This window comes from Grammomys surdaster, unplaced genomic scaffold, assembly GCF_004785775.1.
Source record: "Grammomys surdaster isolate TR1022 unplaced genomic scaffold, NIH_TR_1.0 133, whole genome shotgun sequence".
Taxonomy (NCBI): Eukaryota; Metazoa; Chordata; class Mammalia; order Rodentia; family Muridae; genus Grammomys; species Grammomys surdaster.
This window is the reverse complement of record NW_021604591.1, coordinates 9,157,763-9,173,064: the sequence shown is the minus strand read 5'-3', so window position 1 is coordinate 9,173,064 and position 15,302 is coordinate 9,157,763. Positions and strand designations below refer to the sequence as shown.

The following is a 15,302-nucleotide window of genomic DNA, read 5'->3' as shown; positions in this document are numbered from 1 at the left end:
CTTTCTTTCTTTCTTTCTTTCTTTCTTTCTTTCTTTCTTTCTTTCTTTCTTTCTTGGTTTGTTTGTTTGTTTTGAGTCAAGGTTTCTCTGTATAGCTCTGGCTGTCCTGGACCACTCTGGTCTCAGATTCACAGAGTTCCACCTGCATCTACCTACTGAGTACTGGAATTAAAGTCATGTTCTATCACCACCTGGCTTTATATTGTGTGTTATAGTCATTTGTAAATACGGGCATGCTAGAGAACCTAACATAGTACACCAATGCTTCCACTTAGGTATCTATGCCTTCTAGTCTCTTAAAAAGCAACCTTTGTAAACATAAGACCACATGAGTAAGTGTTGATCTCAGTGCATTCTGGTGGGGTTAATTGATTAAAGGAATTTCAAGGGCAATTCTTGCCTCTGGGATTCTCACAGGAAAAAAATCTCTCTAATGAGACACAGTTTGGACTTAGATTCAAGCAGATCTAAGTTCAGAGTTATCGAACACAATTGAGTATGAACAGTATATCAGACAGTTTAAAAGAATTCCCATTAATACTCCAATATTAGATAATACCATGTTTTATTTCTTTTAATTTTATTTTTAATTTTAAAGAGACAACTAAAGCTGGGCACAGTGGCTTTTGGCTTTAATCCCAGCATTCAGTAGGCAGAGACAGATGGGTCTCTATGAGTTCAAGGCCAGCCTGGTGTACCCAGAAGTTCCAGTCCTGCCAAAGCTACATAGTGACACCATGTATCAAAGCCAGAACAAGAGAGAAAGGAGGGCACTATTTAGGGCAAGACATTCAATCTGTGATTTACCTAAAGAACTCTGTTGAAAACTGACAGGATATGCAGGTCTTTTCCTACCACACATTCTCATATTGAGTAAGAAACAAATCGATATCTACTTTGCCATGCCACTCTTCTGTGGGAGAGTCACTTGCTCAACCGTTCCACAAGGCTGACTTTCCCATCCCAGAGAAGAGCTGCCATGGTTTAGTCTATGAATGAATTTCCATGGCTCCCTGGACCAAACTGAGAAGTAGAGGAGACCCAAGGCTCTCTTCCAATCTATATCCCTGTTTTGCAAAAAGTGAGGTTGTCTGGTCAAAGAAAGAAGGGTCTTTGAGTCAGGTGGGTGGTAAATGCCACTGACTGTCCTTTATGATGAATCAGGAGTTCTTAGGGTATCTAGGATGCTATGCTGGGTAGCATGAAATCCAAGTGAAAAGTGAAGTTAAGAAGTTAGGGTCTAATACTCATCGACTATTTCTATGATTTTAGGAGCAGTCTTACAAAAATGACCACAAAACAGAGGTACCACATAGGCGTAGATGCAGTAGGAACATCAGCGGCATAGTTCGGTCATCTCACTTGTATTTTCTTAAAAGTTGTGAATCAAGTCAAAAATATTAATCCCATTTTCTAGATGAATAATAAATAAAAAACACTTAGTCTTGATGTTTAATTGAATTGCTCAAAAATATTAAAAGGATAAAAATAATGCCCAGCATTAAAGCATTTGCAAAATGTCAGAATCAAAGTAAGTTTTTTCTTTGTGACATTTTGATTATCACTTTGTAATATGCAATTCCTCTCTTATCAGTTCTTAAAGTAGTTGTATGGAAAACACTGCCTCGTTTCCTACCAGCAGGCCACAGGAAACGACATAACTAGCCAAAGGGCCCGAGTCAGGAGTTGTTAATGTCTTCTGACAAACATCAAATGGTTCTGAGGGGCTTTTGAAGATGTCCCATTTTAACCTCTTAACACTGAGTCAGGTGGGTGGTAAATGCCACTGACTGTCCTTTATGATGAATCAGGAGTTCTTAGGGTATCTAGGATGCTATGTTGGGTAGCATGAAATCCAAGTGAAAAGTGGAGTTAAGAAGTTAGAGACCCAGATACAAGACTCACTCCAAATAGATCACCCAAGTCACATGGCATTACTCTTCTCTTTTCATCTACTTTATCTTGTGAAGGAGAAAAGCCATCAAAAGCAAGCATCTGTTTGCTCTCTGCATGGAATGAAAAATATCCTGAGCCATATACATGCAATGTTCTGAGGCCTCTGCAATGTTCACAGGAACAAGAGAGATGCAGTATTCTCCGTGTTATGTAAAGAAGCAATCCTGCTTCTGTGGCCAGTTTGGCAATGTGCCACTGTCATAATTTCCAATTATTACATAGTAGTTTGAAACAGTGCTAACAACATTAACAATGGCACTTTAAAAACTGGTTGTTTTCACCAGTCCTTGTCAGGCAACTGTATTGAAAACAAGTAGTTGATTCCCAGTAAATAGTGTTCAAATGGGTAAGAGACTCTTTGAATACCAATTATATTGAAATTAAGAACAGTAGATGGGTTTAAGTTCTTATAAGCAGCTTTCTATTTCTAAATTGAGTACTTATCTACATAAGGTAGTGACTCTCTGAACACAATCAGCCTTTGCAAAGGAATTAAAGCCAGACTGGGCTTTTGTTTTTGCTATGCAGCTTGATAAAGAAAAACTGAGTCTCCCACTGACAGTTCTGGGTGTAGAAATGAACCTCCAACATCCTATTTTGTTTTAGCCTTCTGGTAAATATAATTCAGTCAGTGGAATGGAGAGATGGTCCAGTATTTAAAAGTACTTGTGCCTCTTCTAGAGGATCTGAGTTTGGTTCCTAGCACCCTTGCCAAGTGGCTCCCAATCTGTATCTCTAGCAGCAGAGGACTCCCACACCTCTGGTCATTGCAGAAAACGTCGTTCATAAGCACATACTCATTCAGACACATACTCCTGCACAAATTGAAGAACAATAAACAATTATTTTTAAATGGTTTTTCAATCAAAACTATACCAAAAGCCTCTTGTAGATTCAGAACTTGTTCATGTTGCCTATCTAAGGTCAGGAAGAGCATCCCAAGAAAAAGAGGGCTGGTGTAGTTGTAGTCAACACTGCTCCACAGCGTACCTGTCTATGCCAAGAACTTACCATAAGGCCCAACTTTATGTGAAAAGTTCATTCAGATTGTGTAACAATTTTGTTTCAAAACCTCAAAGTCCTAACCTAAAAACTGATGGAGGGTTATATCCCAGAAAACCACCACCATTTAAATAGTTTCAAAAGTTTGAACTATTCAGTGATGCCACTGAAACAAGCCATCAGTACTTGTGCTCTGAGGATATTCTACATTCACCAGCTATAAATTATCAAATTCCTGAATGTCGGAGGTAAAAGGAGTATCTGGCATCTTATCTAATGTCTGTGTTTTGTGCAGAATGGAAATGCTAATAAGGTGTGAAGTCAGAACTTATTCATATGCACTGAGACTCTATGTTCACTACACCCAAAGAACAATTTGAGTGAGTGTGCTCCTGAGAAATTTCCTGACAAAATTTGAAGGGAGTGGGTGGGGTAAGGAAACATCTGGAGAGCAGTTTAAGAGAGGATTTAAAGGAGTACTTAATTTGGAGCAAATAATAGACAAACCAAACGTGAGATTAGTTCTGCTTTCTGGGATTATGATTACTGACAAGGCTTCAAAGAGAAAGTACTATCTCAAGTATTTCATACCCTTCAGCACTTACCTTGTAGGGTATTTAGTACATGATTGTTGACTCAGACCATGCCATAATTTCAATGTGAAATGACTCCTAGGTTCTTGTGTTTGAACATTTGGTCCCTTGTTGGTAGCTGCATTTCAGAAAGTTGTGGAACCTTTAAGAGGCGGAGCCTTGCTCACTGGAGGTATCCTTGAACTTTTATGACACAGTTCCACTTCCTTTTTGCTCTCTGCTTCCCAATTACAAACAATGTAACCAGTCACTTTCTGTTCCTATGACCATGTCTTCTATGCCTTGTTAGAATATATGCTCTTAAAGTACAAGCCAAAATAAACTCTTCCTTGAATGCTTCTTCCCAGGCATTTGTCACAAGGACAAGGAAAGTAACTAAAACTGCAGGTCCATCTAGGCATATGTGTCTTGGGTTGTAGGAGTGAATGGTTTGAAGTAAGCATAGCAGACACACATGATGAGAGATATAGATTTAATGGGCATCAGAATCTGCAGGACAGTCTAATGTCTTTAGAAGATCAAAATAAGCATTATTTACTCAGAGGCTGTTGAGAAAACAAGCCAATTGTAGCAAACACCACAAGGATGTAGACCATGACGTATTTGCATGTTATTTTAATCTGGAAGACAGTCATCACTTGTCCCCATTCCCTCACTGGGCTTATGTTTAGATTGTACTGTAAAGCATGGAGAAAGTCTAAGGAACTTCTTAGTCAATCCTGACTCCCACATTCAAAATGAGGCTTCTTAATATGTGTGGTTTCTCTTTTCTGTTCTGTCTTTTTCCATGTAAACAGTCATAGGATACTGGTTGAGAAGGGCAGGAATTTCGAAGGAAGTCTGAACTATCTCATGTTCATGCTTGCTAGGTCCATGCTGGATGAAACCCCAAACCAGAAGACATCTGCCCTCCCCTGAATAGAAGATGGGAGAAGAGACAAGTGAGGCTTTTCCCAAGTCTCAAGAATGGTTGATTTTCAGGTATGTTAGTTACCTCATAAAGGATGTAAAGAATGTGGAAAATCACACGGTATAATCAATGCTAGCTAAGGAAAATGACTTAGATGTTCAGTGCCTTGGTTTTATTATAATGGGAACATGGTAAGTTCTCTGATCTATAAACAAACTTAAGTCTTTAAAAGTGCTCTGATTTACTCCCTGAAGCAGAGTGATCACTCTATAAAATATTTCTAAGGTGATGATAAAACTGCTCATATGTGTGAAGGTTTATAAAGAAGGTGTATGTGATCTTTAAAGAAGAATTCCTACCTTATTAACACCAACATTCTCGTCATTTCACATTCTGGGACAAACCCTTCTGGGGGCTCAGAACTGTGGACTATGCTGTTCCCTGACACAGCATCTCTAAGGTCTTGAGACTTTCTATAGTGGCCTCTTACTCAACATTCATGTTTAAACTCAAGTGATACCTCAGAGAGACTGTCCTAGTTTCATTTATGTTACTCTGATGAAATATACTGACATCAAACAACTTAGGTGAGGAAGAGGTTTATTTCAGGTTATAAGTTAGGTTACAGTTCATCCTTACGGGGGAAAGTGTGGGCAGGAACTTCAAAAACTAGTTATGTCATGTAGACAGCTAAGAACAGAGAGAGATGAATATGTACATGCTGGCTTGCTTGCTTGTGCTCAGCTTAGCTTCTTTACTCATACATTTAAGTCCTTCTACCTATGGAATGGTGACCTGGTTCTTTTGCATCTCAACTAACTTATTTAAGACCATCCCCCATAGAAATAGCCATAGGTTAATTCAACATAGACAACAACCCTTCATTGAGATTCTTTTCCTGGTGATTTTAGTTAGTCTGAAGTTGACAACTAAACTCAACCATAACAAACACCCTGGCTCACTTTTCATAAATCAAATCTCATCTCCTTATTTATCTCTTCTACATTGTGATATATTAATTTTTCCTTTATCTATCAGCACCATGGTTGATGTTTGTACACCTGCATAGATTAAGTGTCTAATAGTTATTTGTTAAACTTGATGACTGGTTGATGGGTGGGTTGCAACAGAATGCCTAAATGAAAAATAATTTCAATAGCATGAGTCAAGAAACACATGCCATATTTCAAGATGAGGAAGTCTCAGGCAAACTTCACACAGAAGGACATTTCCTTTTCTCTCTCTCTTTCTTCCACCTTTACTTCTCACATTCAGAGTAAAGGCAAACCAAGAAGGATGGGTGTCTTTGAATATTATGTTCAGTTTCTTTCACTTTGAGGGGGAAAAATCTACACATATTTTAGATGTAACTTACATGTACAAAGCCAAGTGAAATGAATTTTTTCTAATCAACAACTTACTACTTCTCTTCCTTACTTCTGATGTGTAAAATGAAGAAATTCCTCCAAGTTACAAGACATTTGTATTTCGGGTAATACATTTAGCTACTTGTAGAATTTTGTTGGTCTAATACTTGAACAAAATCTGGAAGATTGCTCAAAGGTATACACATGTTCTACAGATGTTTAAACTGTCAATTAAAGATTAGAGAGTCAATCTTTAAACAATCAGAAAACCAAAGTTTCATTTAGTAATAGTCTGGACAGAAAAGAGGTCATTTCAAATATTTTCTTCCTGAACTGATTGCGTGAAATTATTGTTCTAACATTTAAGTGACGTTTTTGAGTCAAATGCAATATACTTTTAAAAAATGTGTTCTGTTATTTTAATTTCAAATTTCTATTTTATAGACAAAGTACAACTTTGTAGAAAAATGTTATCTCCTTTCTTCCCAGCTATTCATGCTGTGAAGCAACCTGTTCCGCTGTTTAAACCTGTGTTTGTTCTGTTTCCATTGTGCAGAAGGTAACAGTTTTGGCACCTTTAAAAAAAATCAAAGATCTATCATCCACCCGGACAGCATAGCAACTGCACTAAGGAAATCATGAAGGATAGAAAAAAAAAACTGTAGCGTTTCTAAAATCCTAGCAGCTTTACAGATCACCTGGGATCCGTGTAAAAAATGGAGATTTTCCTGGGTCCTTCTGTCTTGAATGGAGCCCACAACTCAGCATTTAGAACACCTTGTGTGTGACAACAACAGTATTAGTTCTTGGTGCTTACAGATGATATCATTGAAGACTTAAAGAAATAAAAGTCACCTGGTGGCATTTAGTATTTACAAGGGAAGTGACATCAAACGAATACAGTTATTTTTAGTCAACTATAAATCTTCCAAGTCCCACCAACACAGGGAGCCTATTTATGCCTTGAGTCAGGCTGATCAGGTGACTAGCTGGTCAAGAGATAACAGCATCTGTTTGGTGATGCATCTGGAAAAGAATCTAAACGCAGAGAGATCTCTCTTGCTGTCCTCAGAAGCCTGTAGTCCCAGAGGAGTGTACCTGAGCTCACTTGCTGGAAAGTGAGACACTGTGGAAGAGAGCAGAGTTACCCCATCTGTGGCAGTAAAAGGTAGCCCCACCTAACAACGTGCCATACATAATCCCTGAGTGAAATCATCATGGATCTTCCTGTCTCTGGCAAACACTTGTGTAAACAACAGAGCTGACTTCAGTGAACCAGCTCCCTTAAAAAATATCCTCAACTGTGCACAGAGATTAGAGCTAAACCAAATCACTATTGTTTTAAGGACACCACATTGAGATGTTTTTGTTTGTTGTTGTTTAAAGGAGCAGTAAGATCCTTGTGCTTATGATGCCTTTTCCTTTTGGAGTTCAGTCTCTATTTTCTGTTTTACTTGTAAATAATGGAAATTGATATAAGTAATTATTGCAATGACATTTGATCTTTTCCTAAATGTGATAATTAAGTTGTTTTTTTCTCCTGTTTTACAACCTTGAAAAATAGGGACAACCTTGTTAAATAGCAGGACAATTTCTCCTTCATAGAAGGAGGAATCTCAAAATTTCTTTTCAGTAAGCTTTAGATGCATCAAATTCTTCTTGCCAACAGGATAAATATAGCACTTTCTTTTGAAGGACATGTCTAACCATTACCTTGTTTCATATTTGAGAAGGTGGCATAAGGTCTACCCATAAAGGGACAATCTCAGGCGGGGAAGGCACATCAGTGACAAACTCTTGGGGAAGGATGCACAGCACCATCCTGTCACTGACAGATTTCTTCATTGGTCAACACCATGGCTACATGCTTCTTTGTGCTGGTTTATCCAATTAGACATATCTTACAGTGTTGGTGTCCCTTGACCATCTGGGTTTGTTCCTAAACCTATCAAGCGGAAGTATATTTTTTCTTTCATATTTTGTCCCATGAAATAATATTAATAAAAGCTCCATGGTTATGCTTACATATAAGAGGATCCTTGCTATGAGCAATTTCACAATAATTAAACTCTCCCTCATTTAGCTTCCACTTTCTCCTGTTCTTCAAATTTGAGAATTATCCATTTAAAGAAAGGTTCTACTTTTTTGGGGGGGGGTACATTCTGCAAACTGAATAAGCCCTAATTTAATAGAAGAAAAGTTTCTGAGTGTGAGTGTAGGTGCACGAGTCAAATGTTTCTGTATAAGTGAGAGACAACTTCCAGGTGTTGGGCCTTGTTCTCTTTCCACTTTGCCTATGACAGGGTATTTTAGCTGAGGTTGAGTATGTCAGGCTAACTAGCCTATGAACTTCTGATAATTCTCCTGTATCTGCCCCCCATCTCCCCATAGGGACACACTGAGATTATAGATACTTGTAATACTATGGCTGACTTTTAAATGGTTTCTCGTGCTCCAAACTCAGATCATTTGGAATGCCTGGCAAGCACATTTTTTCCCCCTATAAATCCATATTCTCAGAGCCGCTTTTTTTTTCCTTTGAGTTTCTCTGTTTGGCCTTGTTGAACTAGCTAGAGAGATCTCTCCAAACACAGCCATAGTTTATCTCCCTGTCATTATATTAACCACACAGTTTTGTTTGCATAGCTCCTCGCAGGTTCAAGGAGCACTGAAGGCAGGGGCCACATTGAACTTACTGCATATTCTCAGCTGACCTTCCACTTAACCTAAGACAGACTAACAAAAACAAATAACGACAGCAAAAATATTTTGATAAATAATTAAAAGGCATTCCCTGTAGAAGTAGTTCCAGAGAATGGGGGTGAGTTTGAAGGAAGATATAAATGAATCTGGATGTGCTGGAATTCCACATAGGCTTATGGAATGGATGGAAGCAGGGAATTTTATATAAAGATCTGTGAAAGGAATCCATGCAGATGGCATAAACCAGTGTGAATCCATATGGAAAATGCTGGACCTTCCTAGGTTAATACTTTTACCTTATTTTTGCCTATTTGTTTTACATTTAGTTGCATGTGTGTGTGTGTGTGTGTGTGTGTGTGTTTGACAGAGAGAGCGATAGAGAGATAGAGAGAGAGAGGGAGGGATGGAGAAAGGGAGGGAGAGAGAGAGAGAGAGAGAGAGAGAGAGAGAGAGAGAGACAGAGAGACAGAGAGAGAGAGAGAGAGAGAGAGAGCGAGGGGCATAGAGGCATATTACCAGCTCAGATACCAGGGCAGTCCCCTGAGCATATTTATATTTTAAATATTATTGGATTAATACATTATTAATACATTAATACATTGTTGGTCAGCAACATGTTTATAAAAATAATTTGGCTGCCTTGTTATTAAGAGACAGGATAATTGTAAGGAAATCTAACCTTCTTTTTGCAGTGAGACTTCCTATGCTTAGGTTAAATGAAAAACTGAGTGTCAAGTTGGATAGTTCCCAGCAGTCAGGAACACTCAGGCAGAGTGTTTGGTCACTTCCCAGCTTAATGGAAAAGGGCCCAAGGTGTGATTTTAATGTGTGGTGTGCAGGGTTTTCCCAACAAGCAGAAAAAGAGCTGTGGAGGATGAAACATACACAACCTTCTAGAAGAATAATTTGGAGTATACACTGAAGATGCATCCAAAGGCCCTCATCCTTTGAACACCAATTCTCTTTCTAGAGTTTCCAAGGGTCATGTTTCCAAGCGTGTGGAAGGTCTATACATATGACTAGATTTATCAAGATATTTCATGAGGCCTTACAAACAGTAACAACCTAAGCACTGAACAAGAAGAGACAAATCCGAAGTCAGTGCATCCCCCAACGCCATAGTTCATCTCTGAGCTTTTGATTTTAATTGCTTTTATTGGCATTATCAATTATGTTTCCTTTAGCTTGTATTTTCTATAAACATCTCTATTAGGAATATACATGAGGCACAATAGCATTGAATGGTGCTAAGAAACTGACCAATATTAGCAAACTTTAGTAATGTCATACGTTTTTCTAGAAAGACAGCTCTCAAGTTCCTCTGCCCATCCTTCCCTCATGTATATCGCTGTTGTCCTGCTCCTTTCATGATTAGAGGGCTGGGAGACAAGATAGAGTGCTGCTTCTTAGATCAGTCTCCACAGAGTCAAAATCTTATGTCAGATGTCAGAACACCATCACGGCTTAAAGATGAAAGGTAATGACAAGGCCATACGAAGGCCCTAAGAATGCTCGGTGTCTTCCCTAAACTGATTAGAAACCAAGCCTTACCAGAAAGCTATCTCTCTGCTGGAACCTCTAATAAACATAGACCCTGCACTTCGTGGTCTTAAAACCCAGTAAGAGAAACAAAATGCAGTTTAGTCAGTTTGACCTTTTTGACTAAACTCTATCACCAAGGTTGAAACACCACTTAATATTACTGTCCTTTCCATTCCTCAGCTACAAAATTAAGGAGGCCTGGAATTCCATTTCTGGTTAGAACTGGACAATTCTCCCATGTAATGCTTCTCAAAAAACTTTGTTTCGTTAGTTTTACTGTGTTTTTTTTATTCCTCCTCTCCTTGCCTCTCCTTCTTGGACTCCTTCACCTTTTCCTCCTCCTTCTTGTCCTCCCCCACATCATCGTCCTCCTTTTTGCATGACAGGGTTTTATGCATTGCATCTCTCACGTGGCCCTGAATTGGATACATTGCCATGGGTGACCTTGAAATCCCAATCTTTCCACCTTTACCACTACAGGTTGATACCACCACATCTAGTTTATGTGATATGTGACACAGAAGTTGGGTCTACATTCACACACAGCAAGCAATCTGTGCTTGCTACACATAGATATACATCCTCAGGTCTGCTTCTTATTTAATAAACTTATTGAATATCTAGGTTTAATGGGTAAGTTCAGGGATTGAGAAAAGTCCCAAGACTCTGCATTTCTAACAAGCTCTGAGGTTGCTTCCAGCTTACTGTGCTGAGTCACAAAGTTTTAACATGCACTATTTTACTAAACTCTCCTAAGTATCCTTTCAGGTAGTCATACTTTGACCTATTTGACAGACAATGGGGATTGCATGTGTGGAGTAGCACTGAGAAGAAATAATTCGGTCCTATAATCACAGCACTAGGAAGGTATAACAGGTCATAAGTTTTAGGCCATCCTGGGCTTTAGAAGGAGTTCATGTTCAACATAACTATGTGTAGAAACCTTGTGTCAAAAACAGAAAATGAAAAACATAAACAAATGCAAAAATCAAATGACAAACAAAAACAACAACCCCCCCCCAACAAAACAGAATAGCAGAGCAGGAATCCTAACTTAGCCACTTTTTAGTCTTGATTTCAAGATGTTTAACCAATCCTTGCAGTTCTAAAAGTCATGATAGAAATGATTGCCACACTCATATAGAATGAATAGGACCAAAAAAAAAATGGGTAAAAGTAAACAATATAGTGGATAAAAATGAGGGGCCATTTCATATGGGATAGAATAGAATGGAGGTCAGTTAAGTGATCCAAGCTATTTGACCTTCATGTTGAAGGTTAGAATAAAAGTCACCCCAAGACAGACACAGGATAAAATAAAAGTTTCTTATCACATGCCAAGACCAAATGCATAAGTCAGCACAGAAAGGACCCATAAATAGGCCCAAGGGAAAAGGACATTCATATTTACTTTGTTTACCACCATTACTCAGTTCATTCATTGAGCATGACAGGAATTTTCTTATTATTACTTGCATTGCTGCCTTCTTTCATGAGGGACATGCGGCTTGATCAGAAGGGAACTTCCCCTTCCTAATTTGTTTCTACTAACTAGGCCTCCTGAGCGAAGTCTGAGGGTCCTCACCCCTGGGCTCCACAGGCATCTGTGGTGGCACTCCATATAAAGTGCCATCTGTGTGGTGCGTGCCCAGAGGAACAAAGAGGTTAATTCTCTCCTTTTGCAACTGTGACTCCCATCCTCCCCCAGTTCCTCTAAGTGTTTCCTTTTAAAGAAAAGCCATGGTTCACTGCTACTGAAAATTAAAGACAACAGCATAAAGATCAAGGTCCAGGCTGGTACCAGCAATGACAGAACATTAAAATCGTTACTTGAATTTCTCTTTCCTTGAAAACTGACAAAGACTACTGAAGGAAAGGCAACTGTAATTCAGATTGATTTCATAAATGTGTGTGTGTGTGTGTGTGTGTGTGTGTGTGTGTGTGTGTATTTACCAAAACTGGTATATGGAGTGGCCAATGGTTGATACTGAGATATCATCCTCCATCACTTTTGTTCTCTACCTTATTCTTTGAGACAGGGTTTCTCATTGAACCTCACTGTTTAACCTAGATTGCCAGGGCAGGAAGCCTTCTGGATCTTTGTATTTCTAGTGTCAGTGAAAGGATTATAGTACAGACGACCACATCTGGTCATTACACGGGTGCTGGGGATCTGAATTTAGGTTTTCAAGCTTGGCTCCAACTCCAAGCACTTTACCAACTTTCCAATCCCATTTCAGAATCTTTCTAGTTGTATCTCTTCATTCATAAATTATTTTGGCTGAAATGAACAAATTCGAGGTGATCTTCAGTTTTGATGAAGTGAGCGGCAGTAATGGTTGTATGATTTCCTCCCTCTCATGTCACATGGAGTACCAGAAAACAGGAGAGGTTGTTGTTTTTTCTTTTTCTCTTTTTTCATTCTTTCTTCTTTTCTTTCTCTCCCTTTCTCTCTCTCTCTCTCTCTCTCTCTCTCTCTCTCTCTCTTTCCTTCTTTCTTTTTTTGTAAAGTTTACTTTATAAGATCGAAGAGAGAAGGAATAACCAACCAACTAGCTCATCCTTCTTTTACAGACTATACTTCTAGCTTCTCTAAGTGAACCAGGTTGCCTCCTTTCTTCCTCTCTTCAGTTACAGATTTGCTTTGGCAAACAGAATCTTACTCTGCACACCCTGGTCTTCCTTCTCAATTTCGAAATCATGTTTTCAATACTTATCTTTTCTGACACCAGACTAGGTGGCCAGGGTTCCACTCCTAACTTCATGTTAGCTTGCCATTTTCTGGTTTCCCCTGGAGGAATATCTAGCTTCTAGAATTGAGGACATATTACCTTGATAAGATGGACTCAATCTCCTACCCTACACAAACATGCTGACCATCAGCAGGGTTCTCAAGACATGCAGAGCAATGATTTTCAGCTATCCAACAATGAAGAAGCCATGAGGTAACATAAATCTGTGATTACCTCGTAAGAAAACTTGGTAAAGAACATGGTGGCCACTTTACTGTTTGGTAAATGAAGCTTTCTCTCAAAACAAGCAAAGAGAAAAGACAAGAAAACAATGGAAGGCAAGCATATTTCTCCCTCATTTTAATATCTTGGGCCCTTAGGAGCATGGAGTGGAAATTTGTGAAAACAAACAAACAAACAAAACAAAAAACAAAACAAAACAAAAAAAACCCAGCCATATCAGCTTGCTCTGGTGACTCAAAAGTTGTCGCTTCTCAACTCAACTTTGCTGAAACACTTGATTCATGTTGTTCTTATTTAACCTAATTTGCATTGATTTAATCAGTGCTGGTATGCTTTAAATACATAATAAATTGGAATTCTGCAACTCAGAAGACTTAGAATAGCTAAATTTCAATAAAGCTCATTTCAATCTGTTAATGTATACAGCTCTGCCAAGGGATTTAAGAGGATAGAAAAGATGCAACTTGCCACATTAGAGGTGAGAAGGGCTTAAAGATACCATGCAGACTAAATGATTTGCAGGATAACAACATATATATATGTCATATATATATGTCATAATTACAGCCTAGGAGCATCTTCTACACGTTGAGTGGCATACTTAGAAAAAAACTCACATATAAATGCAGTATGTTTAATTTTATTCTCTTTCTTTTTTGCCAACACTCAACTCTTCTCTGCCTCTCTGTACCAGCTCTACAAATCAAGTGACATCCAAAGTAGGACCTCTTCTTGCCCATTTGGCAGCCTCTCTCATCCTTCTGCCAAGCTGCATGCATTATAAGGATTTTCTTCCTAGCAGCCATGGGGATTGGGTGCCTTATGCTCAAAGTACTTGCTGAATGGCTGGCCACTGTTTACCCCTGCCTAAGCCTGCCCAGCCTTGCTCCTCCAACCCTTTAGAGTTTATGGCTCAATCAGTCGGCATGCTGTCAGGAATAATTGTTTTGGCAAGGGGTAAAACCACTTGATGATGAAATTGTCTCTCTGTCTGTTAAAGTGTTCTGCAGCAACGCAGAAGTGCCAAGTGCCGAGTCCAGAGTTAGGTGGGAGGCAGGGTGAGGACAGCTGATCATCCAGACTGGCAAAGAAAGAACACAGCTCTGAGGAAGAACAACAAAGATCTATCTGTGACAGTAAGGTGTACGACCTTGAATAATCCCCAGATGTCTCTGGCCTCAGTTTCGTCATGTGCAAAATGGAGAATGATTTTCTCATGTCTCCTGTAGCTCCTAAGACAGCATGTGATTGTCTAGGGCATTTCAGATTTGTGTTCTTTTCAATTAAATGATGCATCTTGGAGATGAATGACCAGGGCAGAGCTCAGAGGAATACAGAATGGGATGATTCATATGACTTTTCCTGAAAAGTGCCACCTGTCTTCAGTGACCTTAATTCTACCAATTTATCTTTTCAACTTTGTTGTTAAGGGCCAATCTAGTGCCTTTACCAATCTACCCAACCCATGCGATCTTCCAGCTCAGCATCATTCCGAGCAACATAGTAGTGACAGATGTGCCCACTTACTTGGAGTTTATTAGAAGCAGAAATGATGTAGGTGTGAGGACACTAGTCCACTTCAACCCTTGACTCCTCCTGACACTGGCTTACTTAGCCATCTTTGAAGATTTTGATCTCTTTTTCTTTTTAAAAACAGATGGTCAATAAGTCTGTGGCAATAGGGTAGATCTGTTACAGTTGTGACTGGAGGGGTACTTATTCACTATATAGACTACTGTCTATAAAGGATTGAAGGTAGAAAATCCAGTGGAGGCTTTTCCTGGTATTTAAAAAAAAAAAGTAGCATTACTCAGTACTGTAGCAAAAACTGAATTAGGGGTGAGTGGACCAGCAAAAGGCTTCCTTTTCCTTTAAAATACCTCTTCTCTATATATCTTTTAGTACATTCTCCAGGGCTTAGATGTAATTACCATGAACAGCATATGTCAGTGTTAGGCTCTCCCATGTCATACAACAGCATCTTTATCCTTGAATGCAGTGTGGTCCATGTAGAGTGTAGAGTGGGTGAGCCCCAGTAGGATCTTCAGCAGTCTCTGTGTACATAGAGTGAAATTGCCATGCTGCAACCCTCTCATCAGGACCCAGGCGGCTTTTCCCACACAGTGGCCTTGGAAAGCATTTCCTAGGCAAACCCTGAAAATGGCCCAGCTCCATGTGGAAGGGTAGTTAGTGCTACTGTTAGCAGAGGAGAGGAGAAGAGAGGGGAGAGGAGGGAAGGGGAGGGGAGGGAACG

At 39.2% G+C, this 15,302-nt stretch overlaps 1 protein-coding gene across 8 annotated transcripts in view; it reads right to left on the bottom strand.

Moving 5' to 3' along the window:
• The window catches only part of Ctnna2 (catenin alpha 2), a 1,083,974-nt gene that overhangs the window by 357,951 nt on the left and 710,721 nt on the right, over window positions 1–15,302 (bottom strand). The gene's annotated exons all lie outside the window — the stretch shown is intronic.